We start from the raw sequence: 26,377 nt of genomic DNA, 5'->3' as shown, positions 1-26,377 counted from the left end.
CATACTGACATTCAAAACCGGAATAACTTAGAAAAGATTTACAAAACATGTTTAAAAAGACTGTTTCTTTTCATGTAGAGCACTTAGCAAGTTTATTCTGATCTACTCAGCACAGAATGTTATTTCTGCATTCTTTGGGAGGAACACAGAACGTTCTTTTTTAATATTTAAAGAAGTTATTTTCTTTATTGTTACTCTTAAAATTATGCATTTGAAATGAATTTTCTGAATAACCATAAAAAAGTTATTTTATCTTTGTTTTATGTTAAAAGTCAAGCTTTCACAGATAAAAGTCTTGTCAAACTCATTGAACATTTAAATAGGGGGCGGTAGTGTAGCTTAGTGGTTAGCACAATGCTTTATAGTATGGGCGACCTGGGTTCGATTCCTGCCGCTGCCTGTAAGGAGCTTGTATGTTCTCTCTGTGACTGCATCAGTTTCCTGTGGGTGCTCTGGTTTCTTTGCACAGTCCAAAGACATACCGGTTGACAGGTTAATTGGTCATTTAAATTGTCCCATGACTAGGCTAGGATTAATTTGGGGAACTGATGGGCGGAGCGGCTCGTAAGGCCTGGAGGGCCTATTCCACACTCAATACATAAAATGAATAAAATGCAGTGTTCTGATTCCAGCTATAACTTTATTAGCTACAATTATGTTAATAGTCTAGCTGCTGTCCCTTTCCCCTGTTGTGTAGGAAGGTTAAAATGTTTGCTGTTTTTCCAATAATTCTTCCAGTCACTTGAAAGATACCTTGAAACTCTTTGATTAACCTTGCTGACAGAGAACATTCTTATCAAAAACCAACTAACGTTTCACACTTGACTGATCCTCCTCAGAAATTTTGCTCTGCTGTCAATGCACCACGCTCTCCCTGGTGTAAGATGGTGCAGGATTCAATTAAAATACAAAACTATGGTCAGTTTCTTTCTTGAAAGGTTCCAAAAGGCGTCTGAGTATTTTAAGTTCTTATCAAGATTTTAAATATTACACCTGACCTCACAAAAATAAGTAATTCTAATCATTCGATCTACTTTTCAACCACTGGTTGACAAATTGCAGAGCTACTGGATGCAGCCAAAATTACTTCCATAATGCCAAAGAGGAGATATGACCTATTAGGCTGCACATGACACAATCATAGATGAGTTAAGTTGGAGGCGGATACAATAGGGACTCTTAAGAGACTCTAGGATAGGCACATGGAGCTTAGAAAAATAGAGGGCTATGGGTAACCCTCGGTAACTTCTAATGTGAGTGCATGTTCGGCACAGCATTGTGGGCCGAAGGGCCTGTACTGTGCTGTGGGTTTTCTATGTTTCAATGTTAAATCTTTTAATTTTTATCGTCTGCCCAATGGTGATTAGACAAGTTCAGTGATCGGCAGAATTTAAGTTTCTCACCACAACTTTAGTGTCAGTATTTCACAGTCATACACTGTATGTGTCCTGAGAGTTATTATCTGAGCAAATACATTATCAGTCCTGAAGTTGTACCACTTTAAAAACTGTACATGTGATGAATTGTTCGCTGTTGCTGCAACAGTGTTTTATTGTGGAGAGATCCTGAGTTTGAACACCTCTCTGGTGAAAGCTACAACAAGAATGTTATCTTGACTGTGTCATCTTTTCATTAAAAATATTTTTGTTATTAGTTTGAATTGTCGATATTTTAGAGGGAGCTGAGACATGTCGGAAGTGCTTGTTAATGAATCTATGGAAGCTGAAGGCCATTCTGGTTTGGAACATTGAATGCAGGGGAAATGACAAATCCTAACTGAATGGGCACAATGAACCATGAGTTTTCACAGAGAATGTAAACAATGGAGCAAGTGAAGTTACACAAAACCTTGGATTTCCAGGTTCAGAACCTCTTTAAGGAACGGAGATATCAGATTGTGTAGTGAACTGGTTAAGGCAGATCAGCTGGATCAGATGAAGTAGGGAGGAAGAATAGTATTGCACCATAAAGTTCTCAACTGGAAAGTTAGAGAATGCATTAGATGTATTGCAAGCACATTGCAGTCCAACTTGAATAAATCAGTTGAATACACCAGTTGACTCAGCCCAGTACGGTACATCACAAGCACACCCCTCCCTACAATCGGTTGTAAATGCCTAAGGGATGTCTCATGACAAGAATAGGAATCAGGTTTAATATCATCGGTATATGTCGTGCAATCTGTTAGCTTAACGGCAGCAGTACGATGCAATACACGATAAACATAGAAATAAATAAATAATTCAGTTTCAGTAAGTATATGTATGTATATTAAATAGATAAATTAAAAACAGAAATAATTAAAAAAATGTTCATGGGTTCAATGTCCATTTAGCAATCAGGTGGCAGAGGGGAAGAAGCTGTTCCTGAATTGCTGAATGTGTGCCTTCTGACCTCTGAACCTCCTTCCCGATGGTAACAATGAGTCGTGGACATGTCCTGGGTGACCATTGTCGTTTGTAGGTTTCCAGTTTCCAGTTGGCGGACGATTTCCCTCCACGCTGCCACTCTGACATATTGGGAAATCATGTACGTGACAAGTTACAGCTGTGGTTTGCCTACTGCTGGGTGAGTTTTTTTTTAAAGAGATCACCAGCTCTTAACCCAGCACGGATGGAGAGTGTGCAAGGGAGCCGGCTGGATTTGAACTTGGGACCTTTGAACTTGGCATCCAGCGCTGATGCCACTACGCCACCAGCCAGCTTGTCCTGGGTGACGGAGGTCCTTAATAGTGGATACCGACTTTCTGAGGCACCACTTCTTGAAGACATCTTGGATACTGTGGAGACTATATCCATGATGGAGCTGATAATTTTACAACTTTCTGTACCTTCTTTCAATCTTGTGAGGTAGCCCCCCCACCCCCCCCATACCAGACAGTGATGCAGCCTGTCAGAATGCTCTCCACAGTTCATCTGTAGAAGTTTTCGAGTGTTTTAGGTGACAAACCAAATCTCCTCAGACTCCTAATGAAATCTAGCTACTGTCTTGCTTTCTTTATAGCTGCATCGATATGTTTGGATCTGGTTAGATCCTCAGAGATCTTGACACCCAGGAACTTGAAACTACTCACTCTCTCCACTTTTGCTTCCTCTGTGAGGATTGGTATGTTTTCCTTCATCTTATCCTTCCTGAAGTCCACAATCAGCTCTTTCCTCTTACTGACATTGAGTGCTGTGACACCACTTAACTAGCTGGTATATCTTGCTCCTGTACACCCTCTTGTCTCCATCTGAAATACTGCCAACAATGGTTGTATCATGAGCAAATTTATAGATGGTATTTGAGCTATGCCTAGCCACACAGTCATGGGTGGAGAGAGAATAGAGCAGTGGGCTATGCATTCATCCCTGAGGTGCACCTGTGTTGATTGTCTGCAAGGAAGAAATGTTATTACCAATCTGCACAGATTGTGGTCTTCCGGTTAGGAAGTCAAGGATTCAATTGCAGAGGGAGTTACAGAGGTGAGGTTGAATGCAGAGCTATAGTCATAAGTATTTGTATTGTCCAGGTGATCTAAAAGCCATTGGGTATGTATCTGCTGTAGACCTATTATGGTGATAGGCAAATTGCAGTGGGTTCTTGCTGAGACAAGAGTTGATTCTAGCCATGACCAACCTCTCAAAGCATTTCATCACTGGAGGTATAAGTGTTACTGGACAATAGTCATTAAGGCAGCTCATGATACTCTTCTTAGGCACTGATATAATTGTTGCCCTTTTGAACTTCTGACTGTAGCAGTGAGAGATTGAAAGTCTCTCAGATATTTTCAACAAGTATCTTTACCAGCAGGCCATGCCATTTTCTCACTGTAATCACTGGGCAGGAGGTACAGAAGCAAGATGTCCCGCACCAGCAGGTTCAAGAACAGCTACTTCCCTTTAACCATTCAGTTCTTGAACCACAATTCTTATCTCTACCTCAGCATAACAACATTAGAAGCACTTTGACTCCTTTGCACGACAATGGACTTTCGAAGTGTGTTCTTTCTTGTAAAAGTTGTTTTGTGAATGTTGTGTGTCTGATGCTTTGTATCTGTGATGTTGGTGTAAGTCATTTCCTTCTTGCACTTGTGCATACACATACTTCTGCAAATGACAAAAAACACAGCATTTTTATTACTTCATTTTAATTAGTTCCTTATTCACATTCATGAACAAAAAGGATCATTTTGTACTTTTGTAATGGAGCCAGGCAAATAATTTTAGAATTTAGAAAAACAACTCAGAGTTTGGCTTCCTTACCGGGGTCCAGGACCCCAGCCCAGGGGCACAGCCCAGAGTTATCTCCAGAAAATCGACATGAACACTCACACATATGTAGAATGGTGGAGATTTCCAAGCTAGGAATATTGTATTGCTAGCATAGAAACATAGAAAATAGGTGCAGGAGTAGGCCATTCGGCCCTTTGAGCCTGCACTGCCATTCAGTATGATCATGGCTGATCATCCAACTCAGAACCCTGTACCTGCTTTCTCTCCATACCCCCTGATCCATTTAGCCACAAGGGCCATATCTAACTTCCTCTTAAATATAGCCAATGAACCGGCCTCAACTGTTTCCTGCGGCAGAGAATTCCATAGATTCACCAATCTCCGTGTGAAGAAGTTTTTCCTCATCTCAGTCCTAAAAGGCATCCCCTTTATCCTTAAACTGTGACCCCTCGTTCTGGACTTCCCCAACATCGGAAACAATCTTCCTGCATCTAGCCTGTCCAATCCCTTTAGAATTTTATACGTTTCAATAAGATCCCCCCTCAATCTTCTAAATTCCAGTAAGTATAAGCCTAGTCGATCCAGTCTTTCTTCATATGAAAGTCCTGCCATCCCAGGAATCAATCTGGTGAACCTTCTCTGTACTCGCTCTATGGCAAGAATGTCTTTCCTCAGGTTAGGGGACCAAAACTGCACATAATATTCTAGGTGCGGTCTCACCAAGGCCTTGTACAACTGCAGTAGAACCTCCCTGCTCCTGTACTCAAATCCTTTTGCTATGAATGCCAACATACCATTTGCCTTTTTCACCGCCTGCTGTACCTGCATGCCCAACTTCAATGATTGGTGTACAATGACACCCAGGTCTCGTTGCATCTCCCCTTTTCCTAATTGGCCACCGTTCAGATAATAATCTGTTTTCCTGTTCTTGCAACCAAAGTGGATAACCTCACATTTATCCACATTAAATTACATCTGCCATGAATTTACCCACTCACCTAGCCTATCCAAGTCACCCTGCATCTTCTTAGCATCCTCCTCACAGCTAACACCACCGCCCAGCTTTGTGTCATCCGCAAACTTGGAGATGCTGCATTTAATTCCCTCATCTAAATCATTAATGTATATTGTAAACAACTGTGCTCCCAGCACTGAGCCTTGCGGTACCCCACTAGTCACTGCCTGCCATTCTGAAAAGGTCCTCTTTACTCCCACTCTTTGCTTCCTGTCTGCCAACCAATTCTCTGTCCACATCAATACCATACCCCCAATACTGTGTGCTTTAAATTTGCACACTAATCTCCTGTGTGGGACCTTGTCAAAAGCCTTTTGAAAATCTAAATATACCACATCCACTGGCTCTCCCCTATCCACTCTACTAGTTACATCTTCAAAAAATTCTATAAGATTCTTCAGACATGATTTTCCTTTCACAAATCCATGCTGACTTTGTCTGATGATTTCACCTTTTTCCAAATGTGCTGTTATCACATCTTTGATAACCGACTCTAGCTTTGATAACCCACCACCGATGTCAGACTAACCGGTCTATAATTCCCCGGTTTTTCTCTCCCTCCTTTTTTAAAAAGTGGGGTTACATTAGCCACCCTCCAATCCTCAGGAACTAATCCAGAATCTAAGGAGTTTTGAAAAATTATCACTAATGCATCCACTATTTCTTGGGCTACTTCCTTAAGCACTCTGGGATGCAGACCATCTGGCCCTAGGGATTTATCTGCCTTTAATCCCTTCAATTTACTTAGCTCCACTTCCCTACTAACATGCATTTCCCTCAGTTCCTCCATTTCACTAGACCCTCAGTCCCCTACTATTTCCAGAAGATTATTTATGTCCTCCTTAGTGAAGACAGAACCAAAGTAGTTATTCAATTGGTCTGCCATGTCTTTGTTCCCTATGATCAATTCACCTGTTTCTGACTATAAAGGACCTAAATTTGTCTTGACCAATCTTTTTCTTTTCACATATCTATAAAAGCTTTTACTGTCAGTTTTTATGTTCCCTGCCAGCTTTCTCTCATAATCTTTTTTCCCTTTCCTAATTAAGCCCTTTGTCCTCCTCTGCTGGTCTCTGAATTTCTCCCAGTCCTCAGGTGTGCCCCTTTTTTTTGCTAATTTACATGTTTCTTCTTTGGACTTGATACTATCCCTAATTTCCCTTGTCAGCCACGGGTGCACTACCTTCCCAGGTTTATTCTTTTAAGGATCATTAAGGAAATCCGGTAGAATGTGAGACAAAAGGCAGAACAGAGGAAGATGGCTTTGATTTTCCCACTGTTGTAAATGGAAACGTGCGCTTGAAAAGGCAGTGTCCAGGGTATGGAAGAATGGGTGAATGACGTAGATTCACCATGGGCAGGAAAGTGAAGCCAAGGTCAAGAACCTAATTGGCCATCATCTGACAGAATGCTGAAACAGGATTACTGCTGCCCCTGTTTCTTATGTTTTGTCATGCACAATGAGGGGATATAGAAAATCTCTTTTTGTTTGTAATTTTTTTTAATTGAAGTGGGATATAGAAAATCTATAGACAGGATGCAGTGAACCAGGCAGGGACAAGATCAGAGGAGCTCAGCAGGTCGGGCAGCATCCTTTGAAATGAGCGGTCAACATTTCGGGCCGAGACCCTTCATCAGGACTGAAGAAGGAGTGGGTGGGGCCTGATAAAGAAGGTGGGGTGGGAGGTGCCCGGTGAAAAACCAATCAAAGGAAAGAGGAGGACCACTTCGTCGAGCACCTCCGCTCCGTCCGTCACAACAGACAGGATCTCCCGGTTGCCACTCGCTTCAACTCTGCTTCACATTCCCATTTGGATACGTCCATACATGGCCTCCTCTACTGCCATGATGAGGCCAAACTTCGTTTGGAGGAGCAACACCTCATATACCGTCTGGGTAGTCTCCAGCCCCTTGGTATGAACATCGAATTCTCCAACTTCCGGTAATTCCCTCCCTCTCCCTTCCCCCCATCCCACTTTCACTCTGCCTCCTCTTCTAGCTGCCTATCACCTCTCTCATGATTCTGCCTTCTTCTACTACCCATAGTGCTTTCCCCTTAGATTCCTTCTTCACCTCTCCTGCCTATCCCCTCCCTGCTTCCCCTCCCACACCCCTTGCTCTTTCCTCTGATTGCTTTTACACCCTCCCCCCACCTTCTTTATAGGCCCCCTGCCCCCTCCTTCTTCAGTCCTGACGAAGGGTCTCGGCCTGAAACGTTGACTGTTCCTTTCAACAGATGCTGCCCGACCTGTTGAATTCATCCAGCTTGTTTGTACGTGTTGATTTGACCACAACATCTGCAGTGTACTCTGTGTTTAGGGACAAAATTAGATTCTGGGTGACTTTTGAAAATAATATCCCTTTTCCCGGTGATGCTCAATTCTGTGAAAGCCCCCACCCCCAAGGATGTTAGTGCAAGGGAAACCAGTGACATTTCTGCTTGGACAAGGGAAACAACAGAAGCCATCAGTCATGAAACAGAGCAGCTGAAGGCAGCGAGAGATGTGCCGGTGAGGTAGACCAAGACTGCACTGAAGTCAGCTGGGAAAAGCTGTGTGGTGCAGGCAAAGCTAAAGGACGGCATGGATTCCCTTGGATCATGGAAGGGAAAAGGCAGTTCTGTGTGAAGTCAGCAGGGCAGCAGTGGCATGTCAGTACTCCCTATAAGACCAAATCAAACAGCTTAAATAGCATGATTCTTAATTCCCCAAAGAGCTCAGTGTTTTTTTATACAGGCAATGGAGAATAAAACTACACCTGTGTGAATAATCACAGCTTCTATGTGATCTCACCTCAGAACATCCTTCAACAGGGTGAACCCTCACAAGCTGTGTAGGAGTGAGGTAGATTAACTGGTTGAGTGTATCACGACAATAATCTTCCACTCAGTGTGAGCTCGACCAAGGAATTGATTGTGGACTTCAGGAAGGGGAAGTCAGGAGAGCAGCCTCCAGTTTTCGTCGAAGAGTCAGTGGTGGAAAGATGGACCAGTGTCAAATTCCTGGGTGTCAACATTTCAGAGGATTTCTCATGAGCCCAACCCAGTGGAGAAGGCGCATCAGCAATATACTTCATTTGGAGCTTAAGGAGATTTGGTATGCCATCCCAGTTGCAAGTTTCTCTCAGACTAGTATGAAGGCTCCAGTGCCCAGGATTGCAAGAGGCTGCAGAGTGCTGTAGAGCCAGCTTCTTCCATCATGGGCATTAGCCTCCCCACCATCAAGGATGTCTTCAAGAGACGGTGCCTCAAGAATGGCATCAATCATTAAAGGCCTTCACCATCTGGGGCAAGCCTTCTTGTTACCGCCATTGGGCATGAGATAAGGTGGAGGAGCCCGAAGACCTACACTCAATGTTACAACAACAGCTTCTTCCCCTCTGCTATCTGAATGGTCCATAAACCCCATTTTGTTATTTTTCTTTTGTACTATTCGTTTGTTTTGCAGCTTATGTTCATTTTCATGTCTTACGCTCTACTGTTGTCACAAAACAACAAATTTCATGATTCTGTATATCAACTGTAATAAAACTGATTTTGATTCTGTTGTTGACCATAAAGATGTCACGCTCATACCTAAAATTCCAAGGGTCTGTACTGGGACCTCTACTGTTTCTGATGTGTATATAAGTGACCTGGATGTAAACATGGCTGGCTAGGTTACGAAGTTTGCAGAAGGCAGAAAGATTTGAGACATGGTAAATAGTGTAGAAGATTACTGAAGGATACAGTGGGATGTAGGTCAGCTGCTGGTATGGATGATGAAATTGCAGATGGAGTTTAATCCAGGCAAGTGTAAGGTGTTGTCATTTTGGGAGATCAGATATAAAGGGAAAGCACACAGTTTGCAGCAGAACCATAAGGGAGATCCTGGAGTCCAAGTCCATGGTTTCCTGAAAGTGGGTGAGCAAGTTGATAGGGTGGTAAAGAAGGTGTAGTATGCTTGCCTTTAATAGTTGAGATAACTGAGATCAAGAGACAGGATGTTAGGTAACGGCTTCATAAAAATAACTCTGGCCAGGCTGCATCTGGACTATTGCATTCAATTCTGTTTGCCCGTTATAGGAGGGATGTTGAGGCTTTGGAGAAGGTGCAGAACTGATTTACAACTTTACTGCCAGGATCAGAGGGCATATGCTATAAGGACAGTTGGGACAGGCTAGGGTTGTCTTTGCTGGAACAGTGAAGACTGAGAGGAGATGTAATCGAAGTTTATAAAATTATGAGAGGCATAGACAGAATAGGTGGTTGTTTTTTTGCTCCCAGGATTAAAATGTCGAATATATTCTGCAGGGCAAATTTTTTGCATAGGGAATGGTGGGCGTCTAGAATACACTATTAAAATAGTGCTAGAGGCAAATATAATAGGAGCTCTTAGACAGGCACATGAATATACAAAGAATGAAAGGTTATGCTGACAGTCAGATTAATTTAATTTGCTGTCATTAGCTTAATTATTTTGGCATCACATCGTGGGCTGAAGGGCCTGTGTGGAATTGTTCTATGTTCTATAAAAGTTGTGCAAGCCAGTTGATTGATTTGGATCATGAATATTTCTTCAATTTAAAAAAAACTCTTCGGCTGTGCAACTTGCTTCTATATATAGATTCATCTCAGAGAAAAAAGGAAACCAGGAGGGTAAGGAATTGCAGGAAGACTGATGGAGACAGTCAGGACACAATGGCTCCTGCAGCAGAGGTGTTGAAGGCCTGCCACCGATGAGAGTTAGAGGCATGTGGCACTAGGTGTGACAGAAAGGGATGGTAACCCAACACACACCACACTCAGACCTTGAAGCCACAGTGGAGGTGTGTGCCCCATATCAGAGGAAGAGCTGTCAACTCAACAAGATCATCACAAAGTGTTGCTTGACTGACGCAGAATTGGAGAAACTTGCACCAGTAACTCTACCAATACAGCTTGACAAAAGAACCAGGGAGATCTTCAATCAGCCAGGACCATAGCTCAAAGGTGGTCAGTCAACCCATGTATTGGTAAGACATTGTGCCAAAGTAATGCACACAGGGGTTGGTTAGTTATGTCAGATGGCTACTCTTTTGACTTTTGTGTTCTTTATTGTTATAGAAGGGATGTAATGTTTGTATTACACGTAAAATTAGTTTGGAAAAATCACAGCTAACCGAAAGCAGTACCATTGTATCATGCAAACAGCAACTCTGCGTGATTCGAATAAGGCTTGTGTTACCTTGTATGTTAGCATGAGTTAGGGATTTTGAGGTGCTTTGCAAGGGATGTGTGGTAGTTTCAATGTGTGGGCTGTGGGACTCCATTAGGCCTCACCACTGTCTTAGCAGTCCAAACAACTGGTGAGAAATTTGCCATGGCCATGGAAAAAATCATGCACATTTCTCTGTTATCCAACTGGCGATCTACGTACTTACTCAACAATGGTTTAACCTCTCTCTCAACCAAGAAAGAGTGCAAGGATTCTGTATGAAGATAACATTTCCAGCTACCAACACTAATGTGTGAATCTGGACATGATTTTGATTTTTTTTTTGAACTAGAGAACTACAGCGGAATAATGTCTTGAGTTCTTTGCTTGGCAGCTTCACAGCAGTACTTTGCCAAAGAGATCTTTAGTTAGCAAGGAACAGCAGCAATTCTGGGCATTTTACTCTTTCCACAGTGTAGGAGCTTTAAAACAATTGTATCATTCTCTATGTTGCTAAAGTAGGATTGGCTAACGTTGCAGACTGGAGGTCAAAGTTGGTTTGGCGCTTGGTCCGCTAAATCTTCAGCCAAGAATTTGCTGGAAAATGATTTCGGAAACAGAGTACAGATGTTGTAATTCACATTTAGCTAAAGTGATTTATAATCCATATGAATGTAAGACCATAAGATATAGGAGCAAAGTTAGGACATTCAGTCTATCGAGTCTGCTCTGCCGGGTCGTGGCCGATCCCGAATCCCACTCAACCCCGTACATCTGCCTTCTTGCCATATCCTTTGATGCCCTGACTGATCAGCAAGCAATCAACCTCTACCTTAAATGCACCCGTGGAACGGGTCTCCCCCACAGTCTGTAACAGATTCACTAATCCCTGGCTCAAAATAAAATCCTTCTTACCTCTGTTCTCAAAGGTTGCCCCTCAATTTAGAGGCTGTGCCCTCTAGTTCTGGATACCCCCACCATAGGAAACATCCTCTCCACATCCACCCTATCTTGTCCTTTCAACATTTGGTAGGTTTCAATGAGATCTACGCTCCCACCCCCATTCTTTTAAATTCCAGTGAGTACAGGCCCAAAGCTGCCAAACGCTCCTGTTTCATTCCCGGAATCATCCTCATGAACCTCCTCTGGACTCTCTCCAATGATAACATATTCTTTTTAAGATAAGGGGCCCTAAACTTTTGACAATACTCCAAGTGTGGCCTGACTAGTGTCTCATAAAGGCTCAGCATTATCTCCTTGCTTTTATATTCTATTCCCTTGAAATATATGCTAACATTGCATTTGCCTTCTTTACCACAGACTCCACCTGTAAATTAACCTTCTGGGAGTCTTGCAAGAGAACTCCTAAGTCCTCCTGCACCTCTGATGTTTGAATCTTCTCCCCATTTAGATAACAGTCTGCACTATTGTTCCTTTTACCAAAATGCATTGTCATGCATTTCCCAACACTGTATTCCATCTGCCACTTTTGTGCCCATTCTTCCAATTTGTCCTGCTGCAATTGCATTGCTTCCTCAGCACTACCTACCCCTCCACCTATCTTCATATCATCTGTAAACTTTGCCACAAAGCCATCAATTCCATTATCCAAATCACAGACAAACAATGTGAAAAGCTGCGGTCCCAGTACTGACCCCTGAGGAATACCACTAGTCACTGGGCACCGCTAATCTAGGTCAACAAGGTTGTGATAGGGAGCATGGACGGCTAGGGGCTGATTTAATTGATGTTTTTGAGATACTAAGGTCAGGTGGAAGGAAACATTTGTATCGATCAAGGAGTTCAGCATTGGGAACAGAACCTACAAAACAGAGGCAAGCCTTGCAGGGGTGAAAGAAAGAAGCACTTAAATGTGCAAAGTTGGAAGGAGGTTGGTGCAGTGTTCTGCTAACATTATTTGCTGCTGGCTTAATTCAAGCCTGGAATCAATAGGTTTTCATTAATCATGTTTAATTGAGAGATATGCAGTCAAGGCTGGCTTATGATATTAGTGCATGGCAAAAGCAAGGAAAATGGCCACCCCTGCTTTTATATTCCCATCTTTCCTAAAAGTTATCTTTGAGAAATAACACCTCAGAAATGCTGTAGTTACATTGAATGAAAAGCTACAACCCTCTTTTTTATTATGAACTGTTTTTTTAATTATACTGTATAGCAAATATGAGACAGTTTTTTGGCACTATTTAAATACACAGATGGATTTGCAAGCCACAACAACATTTCACAATTTACTAAAGATTTATGTCGCTTCTAAATCTGGACCTAGTTTAAACTTACAGATCAACAGTTACAGATTTCCATAGATTGCAGAAGTTCCATGGTTCGACAATCTAAAACATGAAGCTTAATTTAGCGCAGTGACCTAAGCTATGTTTTTAAAATGCAACTTAATGATTCATAAACTATAGCCTTCATTAACTAGATCTATCTTTAAAAATCACTGGCAAGAAGAAACTCCACTGTGATGCACTTTGGACAAATGCCATGCTATTTCTGTCTTGAAGCTGCTTTGGGGAATATACGACTGTTTGATGAATCAGATTGCTAGTTCGTAAAATGAGTCATGTGCATTCACAAAATGGCCATAGAGGCACCACCATGGGTGTCTAAGTAAATAAGACAATCACCAGGAACACCAACGTCAACAACACCACCATAGCTTTATCTGGGAAGTGAGATGGCAACAGGTAAAGCAATCGAGAGAACTCAACTCAAGAGTTAGCAAAGCCTTTCTATTTGTAGCACCTCTGGTGAAGGGGCTTGATTTGTCTGTTCTGGGGTAGCTCTCTCAACTTTGGTCCCCACTGGATACTCAGCTGTCATCTGTGGCTCCAAGTAGATGTTTATGTAATGCCTTGGCTCATATTTTTACTGTTATGCTGTATGTATTTCATTTTGGCAGCTCTGTAAGAGCGGTCTGTTCTGTTTTCATGCTTGTTTTGGTTATTGCTGAAGATAAGAGATGAGGAGAAATGTGTGCCATCCTATTAGGATGTCAGATTATGGGGAGGTTTCTCTGGTGAGGGACACTAAGGTTGGGCCTGGGGCCTTTTGTTTGCGAGGAGATGAAGAGAGAAGACGGGGGAGAACTGGTCATAGGATACGATTGGTAGGATACCCGTTTGATCGAGATAGATTGTGAGCGACGTTTGGAAGGTGGCGTGGGCTTTCACATTGACTGAGGGCCCAGCGCGCGAGTGACAGAGAAGTTCAAGATGAGCTCCAACTTGTGCACATTTGACTGTTTAATTAGAATGGGTCTTTTCTTTTTGTTCTTTACTAACCCTTTGGTTAAGATTCATAAATATATTTCCTTTAACTGTACACAGTGCTGGTTTGCAGTGTTATTTCATGGCATTAATATGTAACAGGGTAGTAAATGACACAGCATCCACACAAATGGGGGTTTGGGGTGGAATCAAGCGCTGCTCAATCTCACGAGTCTGGCAGGGCTGGAGGTTGTCTTCCCTAGACTTACGTAGCCAAGGAAAACGGGGTGTTCCATTTGCAGGCAACAGCAGTCGTACCCCGCAAAAACACTTTGACAGGCAGGCTAAACCAGGTGACGGTAGCTGGCAGGCCTCATACCCTGCTGAGGTAGGGACATGCATACCTGCTGGATGAGATCAACATTGAGATCCAACAGCTAGGAAGAAGGTTCTGCAATTCTTCATGGAGAGCAAAGAGCAGGACAAGACAGAGAAGAAATCATGGTCATCCACTGCATCCAAGGAAGACCCTAGTTGTGACAGCTACTTGTAGCACTAGACCCGGAGAACTGCCTCAGTGTAATGGCTTTTCCACTTTAAAAACTCCTGCACACGTTTTATCATGTAGTTCACATCACCCAAAGAGCTGCAAAAAATCCAACTCTCATTGTCAGATACAATAGATAACAAATTAAACCATTTGGATATCAGAAAGTGGATTGAAGTCATGGATAAGGATTTTCACAGCTTTATATGGTTCAGAATATTGGAAGCATGAAACAAGAATATTCCAGACTACAGACCTTGCCGAACAAGATTTTATGAAGACACTTAGACTTACCTAATGATTAGAATTTCAAAATCAAAGGTTGTCCATGTTGTCCAAGGGGTGAAAAAGAAGAGGTGGAGATGACTTGAACAAATGTGCTTAATGCCAAGAACTGGATTGCTCAGAATGGCTCAGTGAGGGGGAGGTGATGCCTCATAAACCTGAGTGAAATCTTTAAGGAAGTGAATTCTTCTTGGTGAGGAAAGGGCATGACAAGGCACAGAAGAAGTCCTGGTCGTCCACTGCAACCAAGGAAGATCCCAGTAGTGGCAACTACTTATTTTGTTGCTGTAAATGAAAATTATTTTAAAATTTGTTATGTGTTCTTTCCTGGTTCTCGCAAACAGAGGAGTCGACACCTGTGTTCACTGTCACAGGAAAACTCTATATTAGAGCTAAGTAGTAGCAGTAAAGAAATCAAACTAGTACTCATCATCCTCCAAGTCAGCTGATCTGCGGAATGCCATCAGACTTTCATGCAGCTTCTCCTCCCTCCATCTCTCTCTCCTCTCTCTCTCACTCTCTCTCTGTGTCTCTCTGTCTCTGTCTGTCTGTCTGTCTGTCTCTCTCTGTGTCTCTCTTTCTCTCTCTAACTTAAACTCGACATAATGTACCCTATCACCATGCCAGCCACCAGCCATGCCTCAGCTTAGGACAAAACTCTCTTCTCTTGCACCAAGAAGGTGCCCCTTTTTGTACTCTTTAAAACTCCTGTCATTAGTACTTTCCATGCATTTGGTATCTGCCTTCCCATGAAAAACATATTTTTTGCCATCTTCCAGTGATATGCCTGTAGACCTGCACTCCCTTAACTTTCTCAGCACATTCCTGTGGACTGGTTCTCTTGCACTTTCTCAAAACAACCCCACTCCAAGTTAACACCATTTTGTCTTAGCATCTTAGCATATACCAAGGAGGAATCACGTTGAACATTTCCTTACAACTACCTTGATGAAGTCTGAGCAGTGGATGTAGTGTATATGGATTTTAGTAAGGCATTTGACAGGGTTCCGATTGGTAGGCTCCTTCAGTAGGTCCAGAGGCATGGGATCCAGGGAAATACAGCTGTGTGGGCAGAGGGTGATAGTAGATTTAATATATTGTATCTGGAGGTCTGTGACTAGTGCTGTTCCACAGAGATCTTTTCTGGGATCCCTGCTCTTGGTGATATTTATAAATGACCAGTGGAAGGGTGGGTTAGTAATTTGCAGATGACACAAAGATCGATGCTGTTGTGGATAGTGTAGAAGGTTGTTGTAGGTTACAACAGGATATTGACAGGATTCCGAGTTGGGCTGAGAAGTGGCAGATGGAGTTCAATCCAGAAAAGTGATGAGTGGTTCACTTTGGAAGGTCACACTTTACGACAGGGTACAAAGCTATTGGTAAGATTCTGAGCAGTGTGGAGGAACAGAGGGCTCATGTCCATAGATCACTCAAAGTTGCTGTGCAAGTTGATGGGGTGGTTAAAAAGGTATATAGTGTGTTGGCCTTCATTAGTTGGGAGACTGAGTTCGAGTCGCGAGGTAACATTACAAGTCTATGAAACTCTGGTTAGACTGCACTTGAGTGTTGTGTTCAGTTCACCTCATTATAGGAAGGATGTGGAAACTTTCAAGAGGGCGCAAAGGAGATTTATCAGGATGCTGCATGGACTAGAGGAAAGGTTGAGTGAGGTAGGGCTTTCCTCATTGGAGTGAAGGAGGGCGAGTGGTGATGTGTTAGAGATGGGAGGCAATATTGGGGTGCAATATTAGACCGTCTCTTGGCCGATGAGGTGGCAATCAGGGTGCGCTTTATCTAGTTTTAAGGTAGTGAGGGAAAAGGATAGGATGGTTTAGGATTCTAAACCAGAGTAGGGCTAATTTTGGGGGAATTAGGGCAGGATCTAGCAGAGGTCAGTTCAGTAAGCCGGAAGGAAAAGGAACAAATAGCAAGTGGGAGGCTTTTACGAAGGTGATATAAAGAGTCCAGGAGCAGCGTTGTACTGTTGGGGTGAAGGGTAAACCTGGCAAGTTTAGTGAAACTTGGCTGACAAGAGATATTGAGGCTCTGATCAAGAACTAGAAGGAAGCACACATCGGATTAGGAAGTTCAGGGCAAATGAATCCCTTGAAGACTATAAACAATTAATAATACTCAAGGGGGAAATCAGCAGGACAAGGAGAGGGGATGAGATGGATCTGGCAGGTAAGGTTAAGATAGCTTTAATAAGAGTAACTAGGGAAGAATAAGTCCTCTGAGGGCTGATTATATCTTGAGCTGCAGGAGATGAGTGGGATTGTTAGTGAACATTTCTCCTTGGTGTTTACTGAAGAGAAAATCATGGTTGCTCAAGAGACGCAAGTGGTGCAGCTTTGGAGTAGAATTCGTATTACTAGGGAAGATGCATTTGAGCCTTACAGTGCATTAAGATGGATAAATCCCCAAGGTCTGAGTGAGTGCATCTTTGGACTTAGCGTGAGGCTGGAGAAGAAATTGCAGAGGTATTTGCTTCATCATTATCCCGTGGTGAAATTCCTGGAAGGTTCTGTTGTTTATGAAGTGGCAAGGACAAGCCAGGGAACTACAGGGTTCAGCCTGACATCAGTAGGTGGTTACTGTAGGGGATTTTGAGGGACAGGATCTACGAGCATTTGGATAGATGGAGTCTAATTCAGAGGAGTCAGCATGGCTTTGTGTGTTGAAAGTCACGCTTGATGAACATTATAGGCTGTCTGGAATGTTAGGTCATGTGGAATCCAAGGAGAGCTAGTTTAGTGGATCAGAATTGGCTCAGAAGTCAGAAGCAGAGGGTGGTGTTTGAAGGATGTTTCTTGAAGTGGAGATTAGTGACGTGGTGTGCTGGAGAGGTTAGTGTTTGGACCCTTGCTATTCATTTTTTATACAAACAATTTGAATTCAAATGCACAAGGCTCGGTCAATAAGTTTGCCCATGACACAAAATGAAAAGGCACTTATTATAGATTGGGATCTTGATCAGTTAGGGAAGTGGGCCGAAAAGTAACAAGTGGATTTTGAAGCAGATAAGTGTGAGATGATGCATTTTTATTTGAAAGTCAAAGCAGCGTAGGACTTAAACAATGAATGGTAGGGTACTGGGCAGTGTAATGTGACTCAGCAACTTAGGAGTACAAGTTGAAAGTGGTATTACAGGTGGACAGGATGGTGGAAAAAAAGCTTTTACTCTGCTGCCCTTCATCAGACAGAGCACTGAGTATAGGAGTTGGAACGTTATGTTGCAGTTGTATAAATCATTGTTCAGGCTGCACTTGAATTACTGTGTATAGACCATTATAAGAAGGATGTGGTTAACCTGGAATGAGTGCAGAAAATAACTTAAAGGTTAATTCAGGACCAGAGGGTTTATGTTTTCGGGAGATGTTGGCCAGGTTGGGTCTATATTCCTTAATTCTGCTATTCCCATGCCTCCTGTGCATCTCTCCTTAACCACATGCATTACCATACTCAGAAATAAATGCAACTCAAATAAACTGCAAATGCTGTAAATCTGAAACAAAGCAAAAAAAAATGCAGGGAACACAGCATTTTTGGGGAGATTCAGATCTTTCTCCTGAAACATTAACTTTGTTCACTTTCCACAGATTTTTTTTTTTGTTTTTGTTACACATGATCGTCCTCTCGTGTCAGATTGTCATTCCTTTTGTAATTTATTTACCCTGCTTCCTAATTTTCACATACTTATCTTTTCATTCTTTTCTCCCTTGCCTGGTTTTTTCAAAATTGTTGGAAAGTCATCAAACTGAAGCATTAACCATTTCTTTCGCCGCAGATGCTGGCCGACCAACTGAGCAATCCCAGCATTTTCTCTTTCTTTAATTAAAGTGTAGGGTTCTCAGATTATTTACTGTAATGATTAACTGTTAACTGCATGTATAAAATGGCTTCTTTGTATGTATCTAATGAGGTAATTGCTCTGTTTAGTTGAAATGTTTGGGTTATAATTATTGATAACGAACTATCCAATAGAAGCCATGTTGTTCTATATGTATGTGTGGGAACCTGGAGTCAGTGGCGGGCTTTTTGGGAGGAGAACCGAAGAGGAAAGACGTGCTGGATGCGCTCTGGTCGACCACTGAGGTTGGACCCGGGCGGCGGGTCGAGGAGGTCGGAGAAGTTCGAATGGGGATGGAAGGCTTCAATAATTGAGCTCCAACGGTTGTGCATGAACTGATCGGACTTTGATAAGTTTGGCACCTTGTTCTTTCTTTTTATATTGTATCACTATTAATTACCTAATTCTAGTAATATTTATAAAGTGTAATCTGTAAAAAAGTACATTTTGTGCTGTCTGATATTGTATGTGCGAGTTTGTTCCGGTGTGCATCACACTGCACCTGCGCAAACGGGAGACACGATTTGGGTGGGCAGACATCTTTTCCCCTAGACAAACACACGCCGATAGCCCCAAGTGTTACAAAAGATTTGTTAGTGATATGCTTGAATTCCTGCTTGGTGTGTTTACTTTGGTCATGAAATAGTCATAAGCAGCCACCCTATGGATGTGTTGGTGTTTAAAAAAAGCCATGTCTTTTTCTAATACATACACACACTGGTTTTCTGAGATAAACATTTTGACACCAACAATACTCTGAATATGTATGACATTTCTGACAGTGGAGATTTGAAAACTTGTTTTCATGCTGCTTGCTGCAGGCAGTCCACAAAAATGTCACTAAACTAACATATGTCACTAACAGGTAGATTGTCCACATTCTGTTTTTCGTTAAAAAAACATTCTTTACATTGATTGATATGGATCATGTAGGAAAATGAGGCACAACAAATATCGGACATAGCGATTATACAAAGAAAATTGCTCTGTATATTTTGGAATATCTGTCCTGTGGTAGGGTTTCAACCTGAAACATTGACCATTCCTTTTCTCCCACAAAAACTGCCCGATCCACTGAGTTCCTCGAGCAAGTTGTTTGTTGTTCAGTATATTTAGTTTGTATGATTCTCACTGCTGGCCTGAGACCTTCAAAATAATGGGAAGTAACTAAGCTTTGTGATTTGTTAACAGTTTTCCTGTAGTCCTTCAAAAGAAAGTCAATTTACGTTTAATGACCAGCTATAGTGACATAATAATATATTCCAACACACTCCAAGATCTCAAATGGTAGGCTGTCTGGAATGTTAAGTCCTTTGGAATCCAAGGAGAGCTTGTTGGGTGGATCAGAATTGGGTCAGAAATCAGAAGCAGAAGGCGGTGGTTGAAGGATGTTTCTTGAAGTGGAGGTTGGTGACGTGGTGTGCTGGAGAGGTCAATATTTGGACCCTTGTTATTTTGTATGAATAATTTCAATGCAAATGCACAAGGCTCATCAGCAGACTATCCCTATAAATAGCTGTAAAAGCATTGGAGGATCATGATGTGCTCCTGATTGTATAAAGCTCCAGTTTAGGTCGACAGTGAAGAAAAGGAGTAGTCCACAGCTAGTGACATCAGCTGGTGCAACGCTGAGGTTGGACAAGCGTCTGGTGAACAAAAATGAACTGCGTAGAATTGGCTGGTCCAATTCCTCAAAGTCAAATCTGACTCATTTTAAAACAAAGGGGAGGTATTTCAAAGACTTCAAGTTTTACACAGCTTTTTAAAGGAGGGGAAAGGTAGAAGGAATTATTGATGGAACTTCACACCAGGCAGCTGAAGGCACAATTAATTATGGTGGGGCACAGGAAAGCAGGGCTGGATAGGTAGAACGCAGACTTGTAGATTCTGGAGGATATTGTAGAAAATGCATGCATGTGCGTGTGCAGTGAGGGGTGAGGTGGGTGGGGGAGGTTGTGGGTTAGGAGTTACACATCGTTCTGGGAGGGCTTCAAGTTATGGAAGTGTAGAAAGAGGGAGGCTGGTCAGGAGAGCAGAATTGAATAAGAATCATAACGTTACAGAAATTTAGCTGCACGGAAGCAGGGAATTCATTCCATTGTGTACATATAAGCCAAAACAGTAATATGAAGCCTAATCGCCCTTCTGAGCACTTGGACTATAGTCTTCAGTTTACAGCATATTCAGGTACTTTGAATTAGATTTCTGTCTCATACTTTTCTTACTGTATGTTCCGAACCCTAGTCCTGTTTAGGTGAAAACAATCTTCTAATGCTCCTAATTATTTCTCAAATTTTGTGAAGATTAAAAATCCATTGCTCTTTATTTGCAAGAAAATTCCTGCTCATTTATTTAGATCATCTGCTGTATGATTCGGAATTTAACATGAAAAAAGTGACATTAAAATGAACTTGTATATCCAATACCAGATAACAAATGATTAATGAATGCATTACAGTGTTTTACAAGAGAATCTTTGGTTCATCTCAGCGTTGATCTGGCATGAGAACTGGTCAGACTGGATTCAGGATTACTGAGGGTAAACACCTAACCATCTGAACAATTCGGTGGTCTTAACATTCCTGGGAAACTCGTTACTACCAAAATCTGAGTTTCTTTTCTCTAAATGTCGTTCATATGAAAAATGTAATTTTATTTGATTCGTTAACTTGGTAGGGAGCAGGGCGCAGTGTGTATTTATAGCTCCTTAACTTCTTACTGGCTATAATAAACACATGAAATGTGACCCCATTTGTCACTGAATGTGGCTGCAGAGATAAACACAAGTAATATGGTTATATTAATCGTGAGGATTGTCCAATGTGGGTCTTTTTGGAAGCCAATTCTGTAATAAAATTTTCTATAATTTCTCTACTTGGATCCTCTCTTCCTTTTTCTGTAAATAAATTAACTGACACACTTTGAGGATCTGGCCACAGTTTAGAAAACACTTCGGTTTATTGAGATTTTCTCTTTCCAGTCCTATTTTCTCTAATTTTTTTAAACCATCTACGACCGATCTTTTTTTTCAGAGAATGGGATAGATTAGGCATTAAACGATTCCAGGATCTGTTTGTTGGAGGGAATCTTTCTTCTTTTGAGCAGTTTTCAGTGAAGGATAACCTATCAAATACCCACTTTTTTTCGATATCTACGGATTAGAGATTTTTTAAGATCTAAACTACATTTATTTCTTAGCAGCCTGGATATGAACATAATAGATGTAATTTTTAATTTGAAACCTTTTGAAAATGGCTCAATATCTTATATTTATGGTCTGTTGTCAGGATTGAGAATGGCTTCTTTAGTTAAAATTAAAAAGACTGGGAAAAGGATTTACAAACTTCGTTATCTGATGAGACCTGGAGGGTTATTTTCAAAATGGTTAATTCTTCATCATTATGTGCTCACCATTCCCTCCTACAATTTAAAGTGGTACATAAGGCTCATATGTCTATAGACAAGCTCTCTCGTTATATTGCAGATATATCTCCTTATTGTGACAGATGTAATAATGGAGAGGATTTGATTCATATGTTTTGGTCATTTTCTCGTATTGGAAAGATATATTCCAAACTTTTTCTGTATTTCTTAAAGTTAATTTTAAGCCCAATCCTTTGACTGCCTTATTTGGTATTGTTGTGGAAAAAGTTATAATTTTGGAGCCTTCTCATTTGCGGGCACTGGCTTTTATTTCTCTTATGGCTAGGAGGGTGATGTTGCTTAAATGGATGGAGGTTGCCCCTCCACCCCCGACACATGCTCAATGGTTATGTGATGTTATGTCATGTTTAAACCTAGAGAAGATTTGTTGTTCGATTTCTGATTCTAACCAAGATTTTCAAACGTTATGGGGACCCTTTCTGAACTATTATAAAAATCTTTGAATTGTTATTAAGATATAGATCTGGGCTATTATTATAAAACTCTATTTGGTAAAGTACTGTTTTTTTTCTCTTGTTTTTCTTAACCAACCAGCTTTGTCTTGGTAGGGGGGGGGTGTAGATTTTTTTTATAATATAATTAACCATACTATTGTATCTCATCATTCAATTTATTTTATTTGATTGCTCATCAATATGGGTTACATTGATTTTATCAGTGTGTGTATATATATAGTGCATTTGTGCCATCTTATTTTGATTTATAATATCCTTATGAATTCTGTATTTATGTATATGAAATTCAATAAAAATATTGGAAAAAGAGAAGAAAGGAAAAAAAATGTCACTAACCTAAAATTGGATTGATTAGGGGATGGCTTTGTACACAGATTAAAATAAAAGCGATTTAACCCTAGATAGAAATGACTAGCAGATATTTCTGAGTGAAATTTCACCCATTGAGGAATTGGATCAGCCATTCTTGTGTGTGGTTCGTTTTTGTTCATCAGACGTTTGTCTGACCTCAATGTTGCACCAGCTGATGTCACTAGCTATGGACTATATATCTTCTTTACTGTCAACCTAAACTGGAGCTTTTGAAAGCTAACTAAAATCAGGAGAGGAACACACCATGCTCCTTCATTGCTTTTACCACTACTTATAGGATGGTCTGCTGACCTTGAGAGGCATTTTAGAAATGACTACAGACTGCTTAAATGAAAGTATCACAGGGTGTGCCATGGCGTTAAAGCTATTAGGGTATTCATTCAATGGCTGCTGCAGTGGTGGCACTTCTGCCAACACTCCATTACTGAAGCATCGTCATGGCAACGTCTGATCACTCAGGATGGGCCAGGGACCTCAGGGCAGGGGATAAAGACTTGACCATAAACAAAGAGTACACCTCCACAAAGTCTTCGTTCTGCCATGACAGACAGCTCTAATGAGCAATGTATTCTCAGGAAACACAAAATGCTGGCAGAACTCAGCAGGCCAGACAGCACCTATGGGAGGAGGTAGTGACGAGGTTTCGGGCCGAAACCCTTCATCAGGAGTGAACTAACATGGGATGGTCGAGGAGGGGGATAAGAAGTGGGGAGAGGGAAAAAGTAGAGAGCGGTGAAGTGATAGGCTGGAGGGAAATGGGCTAGGGGGAAGGTGGAGAATTATGGGAAATAAAAGAGAAAGAAAGGTAGGGCTGGGGGGAGATTATAGTGAGGGGGGAAAAGAGAGAGAAAGAGAACCAGACTAAAATTATAGATAGGGATGGGGTAAGGGGGGGCAGGGGTATCAACGGAGGTCAGTGAGTTGGATGTTCATGCCGGCAGGTAGGAGGCTACCTAGGCGGGAGATAAGGTATTGCTCCATCGGCTTGCGTGTGGCCTCATCTTGACGGTAGAGGAGGCCATGGACAGACATGTCGGAGTGGGAGTGGTCTGTGGAACTGAAGTGTGTGGCCACAGGGAGATCCCGCCACTGCTGGAGGACTGAGCGCCGGTGTTCGGCGAAACGGTCTCCCAGTCTGCGGCGGGTCTCCCCAGTGTATAAGTGGCCATATCGGGAGCACCAGATACAGTATATCACCCCAGTTGACTCACAGGTGAAGTGGTACCTCACCTGAAAGGAGTGTCTGGGGCCTAGGGTGGTGGTGAGGGAAGAAATGTGGGGGCAGGTATAGCACTTCTTCCGTTTGCAGGGATAAGTGCCTGGAGGGAGGTCAGTGGGGAGGGATGGGGGGGATGAATAGACAAGAGAGTCGCGTAAGGAGCGATCCCTGCGGAAAGCCAAGAGTGGGGGGGGAGGGGAAGATGTGGCTGGTGGTGGGATCCTGTAGGAGGTGGCGGAAGTTGCAGAGGATTATACATTGGATCTGTAGGCTGGTAGGGTGATATCCAGCCCCTATATACCTCTATCCCCCACCAGGAAGGTCTCCAAGCTCTCCACTTCTTCCTGGATTCCAGACCCAGCCAGTCACCCTCTACCACCACTCTTCTCCGCCTCGCAGAATTAGTCCTCACCCTTAACAATTTCTCCTTTGGCTCCTCCCACTTCCTCCAAATTAAAGGTGTAGCCATGGGCACCCACATGGGTCCTAGCTATGCCTGCCTTTTTGTCGGCCATGTGGAGCAATCTACATTCCAAGCCTACACCGGTATCTGTCCTCCTCTTTTCTTACATTATAACGACGACTGCATCGGTGCTGCTTCCTACACACATGTTGAGCTCGTCGATTTCATTAACTTTGCTTCCAACTTTCAACCCACCCTCAAATTCACCTGGTCTATTTCCGACACCTCCCTCCCCTTTCTGGATCTTTCTGTCCCTATCTCTGGAGACAGCCTATCCACCGATGTCTACTACAAACCTACAGACTCCCACAGCTATCTAGACTATTCCTTCTCCCACCCTGTCTCCTGCAAAAATGCTATCCCTTTCTCTCAATTCCTCCGCTGCATCTGCTCTCAGGATGAGGCCTTTCACTCTAGGACAAAGGAGATGTCTTCCTTTTTTAAAGAAGGGGGCTTCCCTTCGTCCACTATCAACTCTGCCCTCCATCGCGTCTCCCGTATTTCACGCACCTCTGCCCTCACCCCATCCCCCCGCCAGCCCACCAGGGATAGAGTCCCCCTGGTCCTCACCTATCACCCTACCAGCCTACAGATCCAACGCATAATCCTCCATAACTTCCACCACCTCCTACGGGATCCCACCACCAGCCACATCTTCCCCTCCCCCCCCACTCTCGGCTTTCCGCAGGGATCGCTCCCTACGTGACTCTCTTGTCTATTCATCCCCCCCATCCCTCCCCACCGACCTCCCTCCGGGCACTTATCCCTGCAAACGGCAGAAGTGCTACACCTGCCCCCACACTTCTTCCCTCACCACCATCCCAGGCCCCAGACAGTCCTTTCAGGTGAGGCACCACTTCACCTGCGAGTCAACTGGGGTGATATACTGTATCCGGTGCTCCCGATGTGGCCACTTATACATTGGGGAGACCCACCGCAGACTGGGAGACTGTTTCACCGAACACCGGCACAGTCCTCCAGCAGTGGCGGAATCTCCCTGTGGCCACACACTTCAATTCCACAGACCACTCCCACTCTGACATGTCTGTCCATGGCCTCCCCTACTGTCAAGATGAGGCCACACGCAGGTCGATGGAGCAATACCTTATCTCCCGCCTAGGTAGTCTCCTGCCTGCCGGCATGAACATCCAACTCACTGACCTCCGTTGATACTCCTGCCGCCCCTTACCCCCATCCCTATCTATAATTTTAGTCTGGTTCTCTTTCTCTCTTTCCCCCCTCACTATAATCTCCCCCCAGCCCTACCTTTCTTTCTCTTTTATTTCCCATAATTCTCCACCTTCCCCCTAGCCCATTTCCCTTCAGCCTATCACTTCCCAGCTCTCTACTTCATCCCTCTCCCCACTTCTTATCCCCCCTTGACCATCCCATGTTACTTCACTCCTGATGAAAGGTTTCGGCGCGAAACGTCGTCACTACCCCCTCCCAGAGATACTGTCTGGCCTGCTGAGTTCTGCCAGCATTTTGTGTTTTTTGTTTTTTATTATTTCTAGCATCTGCAGATTCACTCATGTGGCCAACATATTCACAGGGCCAAGACTGAGTGCTGTCTGTGGTCATTGCCTGCTCTGTTCTATAATGGAGGTCAAAATCACTTTAAATCTTGACTTCGCTCTCTGCAGAATCTGCCCAATAGACTCTGCTGTAGTTCCCCATTGGTTGCCTGCAGCCACTTTAGAGAGATGACTCAGGATTTGCACTCAACAATGCTGATTTTTGTAAGGAAGAGCTGGCATGTTGATGAGGGGGATTTGCCAACGTTACTGGCTTCCCATGAGGACAGGCACCTGTTGATCACCTTCCTGTGCCCGGCAAAGCCCCCCTCTGTCATGGTGTGTCCTTGCAGGACAGGACCCAAGTGCGCAGGGATGGCAGACTCTGTTTGTCATGGTGGTTGCTGGCAGTGGCCTATCCCAGGAGTGGCAGACGGCCAGCTTATGGCTCGATCCAGGAACGGGGGAGGATCAGAATCCTCATGAAGAGATGGAAACAAGAGGTTAGGCATAGGAATACCAACAGAGCCTTGGAGGGATGACTGTGTGACACTGTGAGACAAACCACTCTCTGTAACACAGTGGGACTCCG

At 42.9% G+C, this 26,377-nt stretch overlaps 1 protein-coding gene and 1 long non-coding RNA gene across 2 annotated transcripts in view; both read left to right on the top strand.

Annotated features, from left to right (window-relative positions):
- Positions 1–26,377, top strand: part of gsg1l (gsg1-like) — a 586,543-nt gene that overhangs the window by 22,580 nt on the left and 537,586 nt on the right. The gene's annotated exons all lie outside the window — the stretch shown is intronic.
- On the top strand, positions 13,121–18,761 carry LOC132399377 (uncharacterized). Its single transcript, XR_009513982.1, has 2 exons — positions 13,121–17,314; positions 18,256–18,761. It is a non-coding gene; the product is annotated as an uncharacterized LOC132399377 (long non-coding RNA).

Source organism: Hypanus sabinus, chromosome 9, assembly GCF_030144855.1.
Source record: "Hypanus sabinus isolate sHypSab1 chromosome 9, sHypSab1.hap1, whole genome shotgun sequence".
Taxonomy (NCBI): Eukaryota; Metazoa; Chordata; class Chondrichthyes; order Myliobatiformes; family Dasyatidae; genus Hypanus; species Hypanus sabinus.
This window is presented reverse-complemented; position numbering and strand designations above follow the sequence as displayed.